The 7,661-nt window shown below is 45.5% G+C and overlaps 1 protein-coding gene across 1 annotated transcript in view; it reads right to left on the minus strand.

Annotated features, from left to right (window-relative positions):
* The window catches only part of Tnc (tenascin C), a 91,448-nt gene extending 85,154 nt beyond the window's left edge, over nucleotides 1-6,294 (minus strand). Inside the window, 1 exon segment of the mRNA XM_037202664.1 lies at nucleotides 6,039-6,294. The gene's annotated coding sequence lies outside the window, so the exon portion shown is untranslated.
* Nucleotides 6,295-7,661: the final 1,367 nt, after the last annotated feature.

A 7,661-nucleotide genomic window follows, 5' to 3' on the forward strand; every position in this document is an offset into this window, starting at 1 on the left:
TGCTTTTCCCCACAGTCTTGAGCCTCTTCCATTGTTTAATCCAACAAGTGTTACCTCAACTCTCTTACACATGTGCTGGGTGATAAAATTTGATTCTTACACTGCATAGTATCCACAGACTTGTCGAAAGGCCTTCATCCATAATTCACTCATCAATTTAAGCATTGCCTGTCTTACTGAACTACTTCTGTAAAAATGCAAGTATGAGGCTGTAGAGATGGCTTATGCTGCTCTTTCAGAGGAGCTGAGCTCAGTTCTCAGAGTCTAAGTAGGAATGTTCACAACTGCCTACAACTCCAGCTTCAGGGATCTGACACCCTCTTTTGACCTCCAAGGGAAACTGTCCTCTTGTGCATTACCCTTACAGAGACACACATGCATATACATAATTAAAAATAAAATAAATCTTAAAAATATAAATATTTGTCTACCAAATAGCCAGTTGTCTCTAAACTGTTTTTATTAGCTGGAAACTTGGATTAATTCCTTAGAAGCCATACTGCATAGTGAGAGAAACACAGGGAAGGAGCTCTGCATACCTTTACTTTCTGTTTTATACAAGTAACAAAGACCTCGGTTTGCCTTCCTGCAAAGTCTTACATACGTGCTGGGAGTGCATGAAAGTGATGTGCCTAGAAGTATTTCATAAATGTATTACTTCATGAGTATGTTATGTTGTGAAGATCTGTCCTGCTCACAGGGAAACTTGGTAAGTCGTGAAACAGACTTGTGAAAGAGCTGCTCACCACACCTTCAGAAGCCAACCCCTGTTGTGTTAGGAATAGCAGGACACTTCATAGACATTACATTCTGAGTGTCTGATGCCTGCACATAGACTGTGGAGATAACAAGCTCCCTAAGACAGGATGAGCAGAAGCATGGTGCCTGGCATGGCTTGCTTACCCTAATGGTCACTACCAGCTTCTAGAGACTTGGAACTGAGTTTGGGTTGAGGTCCTCCCTGCAATCTGTCTGCATAGTATTGAGTAAGCTACTTAAACTGATTCAGCCCAGCTCCCCACTATTTCAATAAAGGAATGGCAATGATATTGGAAATAATGGGCAATGGTAAAATGGGGCAGTACTGGTAGACTATATGGCAAAATTTAGTGTGTTGGCTAATTTTGATCATCAACTTGATAGGATTTGAAAACAAGTCTAGAAACAAACCTCTGGGCACATCTGTGAGCCATTTTTTAGACTAGGTTAACTGAAGTGTGAAGACCTATGCTAAGTGAGGGTGGCACCAATCCACGGACTGGGGTTTCTGCACTTCATACAAAAGAGAAAGCTAGTTGAGCACCAGCTTTGATGACTCTGCTTCCTGAGCATGGATACTGTGTGTCCAGCTGCCTCCAGCCTCTACTACCATGCCTTCCCTTCCATGATGGGCCGTGTCCATACAAACTGTAAGCCAAAAAGACCCTTTCTCTCCCTAGTTGCTTCCTGACAGGTATTTGTCCCTGTGATGATGAACACAGTAACTAATGCTGCTACTTTCCCAATTGTCCCTCATTCTCCTTCATCGGAGACATGTTGGAACATCCTTAAAGCTTCTAGCAGAAGCCACCTACCCTCTTCTGCGTAAAAGGTGACCTTTGGCTGATTCTGGAGTAAGCTATCTACTTGCCAGTCTTATGAAATACCTTTGTCTCTTTGGCATTCTGTTTGAGGAAGGTTAAAGGACCAGCCAAAGCTATTTGAGTTATAATGGCCACATTTCAGGACCTGAGACTGTCAGGAAATTTCAAACATCTGAGACAGCTTGGAAGGAAATAATATTTTTAAAAATTCCACTCACAAATAGAGTGAAAATACACATGGAAAGGATTTTCCATTCACAACCTACTTTCAGTGTGGGCATTTTGCTTTTGTTTCATAGTGGAGGTCAAAGATGGCAATGAGAGTACTGGACTCTAGGTGGCTCTTAAAGTCTGGGAAGTGTATATGGCAGAGCGGAAGGAAACAGAACAAAGATTATTAGATTTAATGGCACCCCTGAACAAAAGTCTGGTCACCATGGTTAAAATCAGGTCATCAGGTCACTATGTAGTGGTCTATCCTTCACAAGCAGTCTTAGAGTGTGTGCAGAATTTACAGTAGGCAAAGCCACCAGTGTGTTTTGTGTTGGAAAGAAATAAAGTTTGCAGAAGGCTAGTCTCACTACACTAAGGGGTTTTCCTTCTTGGAAAGGGGCCTCCGTCTAATATTTCCCACATGTTGAAGGTGTTCAGGCTGGTCTGGGATGGGATTCAAGGGGATTCCCAACTATCTTCCACAGTTAGAGGTGTTTGAATCATAACCTTCCTCTCTGAGGCTTTGGCAGAATCTGTAGTTTGGAGACTATATCTTACTCCCTCACTGTCCTGAGATTCATTCTTCAGAGGCTAGGCATAGCCCCATTTTTTTTTTTCTCCCCAGCAGCCCCTTTCAAACCACACAATCAGCTGAACTACTCCTTAGAAGATTCAGGTATGGCTCTGTTCTGTTCTTCCATTTGAAGGTTCCACCTCCACAGCCTGGGAAAGTGTGTGCTGACTTTTCTGACATGCAAGTCACCAGAAATGACATGAATGCTACCTCTCCATCTACCTCCCTCCCCTCCCCCCTCTCTGTCTCTTTGAATATTTCTGTTTCTGGGCAGTGAGTTGCACCACCACCAGCTAACCTTTCCTGTGCACCATGAAAAATGATAGCTGCAGGGCTCCTCTGTGAAATCAAGAGGCACTGATGCCAGCTGGAGTCTTCTGTACTCTTTTGGCCATCCCCCAAAGGACACCATGTAGGGCTCTGCACTTGGTTAGCCAAGCCTGACGTCAGGAGGCAGTGTGGCATAAGAGACAAAACAGTAGGGTTTTACTTAGAGAGCTCGTGTTTGCAGCCAGTTCTGACTCTTTTATGGAAAGACCTGAGCTGAGGCACTCAGCTTCCTTGAGCCTTAATTTCTCCTTCCATTAAATGGAGCTGTTAGTTCATAATTTGCAGTATTAGAAAATTAGGTGAGACACTGTCTTCCCCATCAAACATATGTCACTCTGTCAGCCCTGACTGTTAGCTTTTTTTGTGTGTGTCTGTGTTTGATTTTTCAGAGAGGAACTGTGTGTTGAGAGCCAACTAAATATTTGTAGCTCAAGTTCTACTTTTCAAACCGAAATAGCCTCAGTATGGAGGAGCCTTTGTGCTTTGTGCATTCTGGGGATGTTTTTCCATCAGAAACTCTGGTTTGTCAGTTCATGGAAATGCAGGAAGAGAATCCAAGAGGTGCTTTTAGTTCATTGTGAAGACCAGAAAGGGTAGGATTCCGGGGGCGGGTGGCAGGGAGTCATTCTGTCAGCTTGAATTCCCTTTCCAAATTCTATTCTGGTTATATGATCAGGCTATTGCTGTATTTATGAGTGGCCACAGTCTGCCTGGAGGAGCATACTTAGTCAGAAAGGAAGTGCTTTCCTTCTGAGGTCTATATAAGAAGCTGATACATTGAAAAGGAACACAGCAGAGGCACAATATGCCTCTGAGCAGAGACATGGGCTGAGATTCTGGCCCCATGGCTTAAGTTCTAAGACTCAACCTCTTTGCACTCTGAGTTTCTATGTCTCATAAGTACATCCATACTTCAGAGATATGCTGCGATCTTTTGGGGCTATGATACCCAAGGAGACATCAAGAGCCCACAGCTTACACACTGGGCTGACTACATGCTGGTGATGTCTATGGCTGACATTGATTAAAATAACCAGGCTTTCTCACACCTCTAAAATTCCTGTCTACAGTTTCATTTGGGGAACTGTCCTTACTCACACAGCTGATGGAGTTTAGAACTCCAACCTGAATGAGCACTGCCTGGCTCTGAGATCTGGAGCTGTGTGTCCTGTTGTTTGCAATCTGGTAAAAATGTTTCAGGAGATGAACAATGGAGTGAGGTTTGGAACCTTTAACCCCATGTCAGCCCAAGCAGCCTCATGTTTAACTGTCAGAAACTGGAGTTATTCTCCAAATTCTATTAGCAAATACTTCCATTATTAAACTTGACCAACATTTGTTTAGAACATGGATATTGAAGGTGTCTGTGAACTGACCATCAGGTAAACAGAATTACCTCTCTCTCAGAGCCAGCCCGTCTATACCAGGTGACTGCCACAGAGCCCTAGGAGAGGTAATTCCTCACCCACATTGTATGAATGACAAAACTGATGGCTGGAAACCTGGTCACCTCTTGAGACAGGGTAAGGAGGGGCTAGGAGCAGGAAGCTAAGTGTTTTGAACAAAGTGGAGGGTGGGTGATCAGAGACCTTGGCAACACCCTTTTCGGTTCTCTCTCCTGGTCATACCATTTGAGCAACCCAGAGAATATTCACACTCTGCACCCCCTTCTTTCCCCAGATGCGGTCACTTTCTTGGAATGCACAAAGCCAAGGCACACTGCCTCTCATGCCCTGCAAAGGGCTTGGCTCATATGGGAAGGAACACTTCCCATCAGTTTATTTAGACTGAACAAACCCCTCCCCAATCCCGATGTGGCTTGTTCTACCTCAGGACAAGGTGCTAGGGTGGGAAGCAGCTTTCATAGGGTTCATAGGGGGAAAGCTCTAAAAAGCAAGGAGAAAAGATCCACAAAAGCATGAAAAAGAGGCATTCATTCTTAAAGAGAGCGCCCTGTCTAGCTCGCCTTCTGATGCAAAGCATTTCTGAAGACTCACCAGCCACACAGCACTCCATAGCCAAGCACTTGAGTCTGTAATGTCTGAGGACGTTCTGGAGTCAGAGATCCACATTCACATCCAGACCCAGGCTGCCACCTTGTCTCCTAATGGTGCCAACACAACCTCTTATAAAATACCTGCCAGGCTGGCAGGCACTCTCAGATTGGGCAAGATAAAAAGACAAAGACTGGGGGTGGGGGTAAGCAGAAACACTCCAGAATTGGGTAAGTGATGCTTTTCACTTCCAGCATGAAGGCAGCTTTGGGCCATGACAGAGCTTGCCCAGTTACTCATCCACTCTTTTTGTACCTCATTTGCTCCTCATTATAAGGGCAGCTGTTGTCCCCAATTTAGAGTAGTGGAAACTAAGGTCCACAGAGGTTACATATTTTCCTGTCTCTTTAGTATTGTGGTGGCACTAGTGTGAATGCCCAAGTCACTTCTGGGGACAAAACCAGACCTCTGAAGCCCCCTGTAGCACAGATGGCATCAAAGAATCTCTGTGTTCTTTTCAAAGTGTGCCAGGGGAGGTGTCTTCCCATATTTAGGAAAGATGTTACCAGAGGCTTCCCCCTATGAAGTTTAAAGAAAGACCCTGATTTGGGAGCAATATGGGATTTGGATAGCCCTGAACTTCTAAACATGCAAAGACCCCACCTGAGGTTGGTGAACCAGGAGCTTTTCACCAGAGATTGGCACCCTGCTCCATAAGCTTGCCCACCAGTCTCATCTGGCAGCCTGTGAGTTGTTCATCTGTGCCCAGAACTCATCTTCTCACTTTGGTTCATTGGTGCCTAGAACTCATCTCCTCACTTTGGTATCCCAACGCTTACCTTTACACAGAGTGGGCATTGTGAAGACCAAAATGGGGTGGGGGTGGGGGTGACTGAAAACTGTCAAGTGCTGAGACTGTTAGGATACACAATTGTGTTCTTCCTACTACAATCCTTTATCATTCCACCCCGTGACTGTGAGAGAACGCCTCTTTCAAACACCACTTTTCTAACATTCAACAGGGGAAAAATCCACAGGTGTGAATCAGCTAGGTAAAGGGTTAAGAGAAAAACTCTTATTTTTCCTCTAAAGAAAAGCAGAGAGAAAAACTTTACCAGAAGTTCCTCTGAGTGGTGACTATTGACAGATCAGCACCAAATACAAGCGAGAAGGACGGCAAGCTGGGGATAACCAGGGCGCATAGACTGCACCCAGAGAAACACTCTTTTACCGGGAGTGGAAATAAAAGAGAAGTTTTATAGTTACAAACCCACAACTTACTGAGTACCAGGAATGCCAAAGGCACATCAGAAAGACCATGGATGATGGGATCAACAGACTCACCTTTTCCAGGTCGGGGAAATCTAGGTCGATGGGCACATAGGCTCCCTGAAGAAGTACCTGGGCTGAGCCGCGGCGACTTCCCACGGGGCGCAGCGCCTCCCCAAGCCTGGTCTTTGTGCCCACCAGAGGCTGGGGTGTGTGTCTGCGCGGGAGAGGCGTGTGACAGTAGGCAGGCTGTGGCCAGAGCAGCCAGCTTTGGCTGGCTTATATAGGGAGCTCCTTCCTCTGTAATGGGACGCCTCGCCTCCAGACATCCTTTCCCATTTTTTTTTTTTTTTTTTTTTTTTTCAGTTTGTGAGTTAAAGGAACAGCCCTCTCAGAGGAGCAGGGTTAGCTCATGAAAGACGCACTCACTCCAGGCACCCAGCCAGCTAACGGACCATTTGCATACAATTTACAGTGAACAACAAAAAGAGTAGGGATTCCAGCTCCCTCCGCCCCCGCAGAGTGCAGAGTAGCTGTTAGCAAAGTGTGATTTTTGCTTTGCTCCACACTCAAGTATTCTAATTGTGAAACAGAAGCCTCTGGAGCTGAGCAAGAGGGAACGGGATCCTGGCTCTGCTCCTGGACTCTAGCAAGCTGGAAACCCGACCTGGGTTCCCTTGGGCTCTGGACAGCAGCTGCGGGGTGGCACCTCAGAAAAAGCCCAAGGGCTGAACCCAGTTCCTGGAAAGAGGAGACAGAGGGCTGCACAAGTCCAAGGCAGTTCAGGTTTCTCTTGGCCCCACGGAGATAACCCAAGATCGGTTTTAAGCAGGTGGGGATCACGCTGGAAACTTAGAAGAGTGGGCTTTTCTGAAGTGGGAGCCAGCCATGCCCAGCTGCCTGGAGGAATCATCCTGATCCCAGTGTCCTGCAGGAGCCACTTTTGACATTGTTTATGCCAAGTGCTGAGTGCCTTCTATTTAGCAGGGTCTCTTGGGAGTGACCCTTTTCAAAAAGTAACAACTTCATCTTTAAGGTCAAATACCACTACTGAGTCATCTCTGGGTTTGATACTCAGCAACTTAGAGTAGCCAGAGGGCACATGGGGGCGTTTGCAGGGAGAGAGTAGGAACAGCCACCATCAAGGGACAGGTATGTCTGGGCTTGTTGGGGACAGAGCTTGTAGCCCTCAATTTAGAGAAGTAGTTTAATGGCATCGGTGGTCTCTGCCTGAGAAGGATTGTCAACTCATGGCTCCATGACATACTACTGACCAGAAATAGTGAGTGTTGATACTTCAATAGGAGACTGTCCCATGGTAGTACAGATTCCACTGCCATGTTGGACTATGGGAAATGCATCTCTTTTGTTCTGTCATTCAGAAGAGACTTCTGATATTTTAATTAACAGCTAGTAATGGAGGTTTCAACCATCCACTTACCTTTAATACTGGTTGATACCACCCTTTAGCCTTTATCATAACAGTTGGTCTCAGTTTCCCTAGTGGAAAAAGGCAAAAAAACGTGATTAGGCTATCCCTACATTAGCACCAACTCCAGGATTCTAGGACTTTCTGCTTAAATTACTCCTACACCCCCACTCCCCAGACAGCAAGAAAGCCCATAAATCATCATGTCATAAAACATTTGTACTTTTGAACTCATTTGAAATTTTAAACCATTTTGGCTGATTCAAATG

The sequence above is a fragment of the Peromyscus leucopus genome, chromosome 2 (genome assembly GCF_004664715.2).
Source record: "Peromyscus leucopus breed LL Stock chromosome 2, UCI_PerLeu_2.1, whole genome shotgun sequence".
Lineage (NCBI taxonomy): Eukaryota > Metazoa > Chordata > Mammalia > Rodentia > Cricetidae > Peromyscus > Peromyscus leucopus.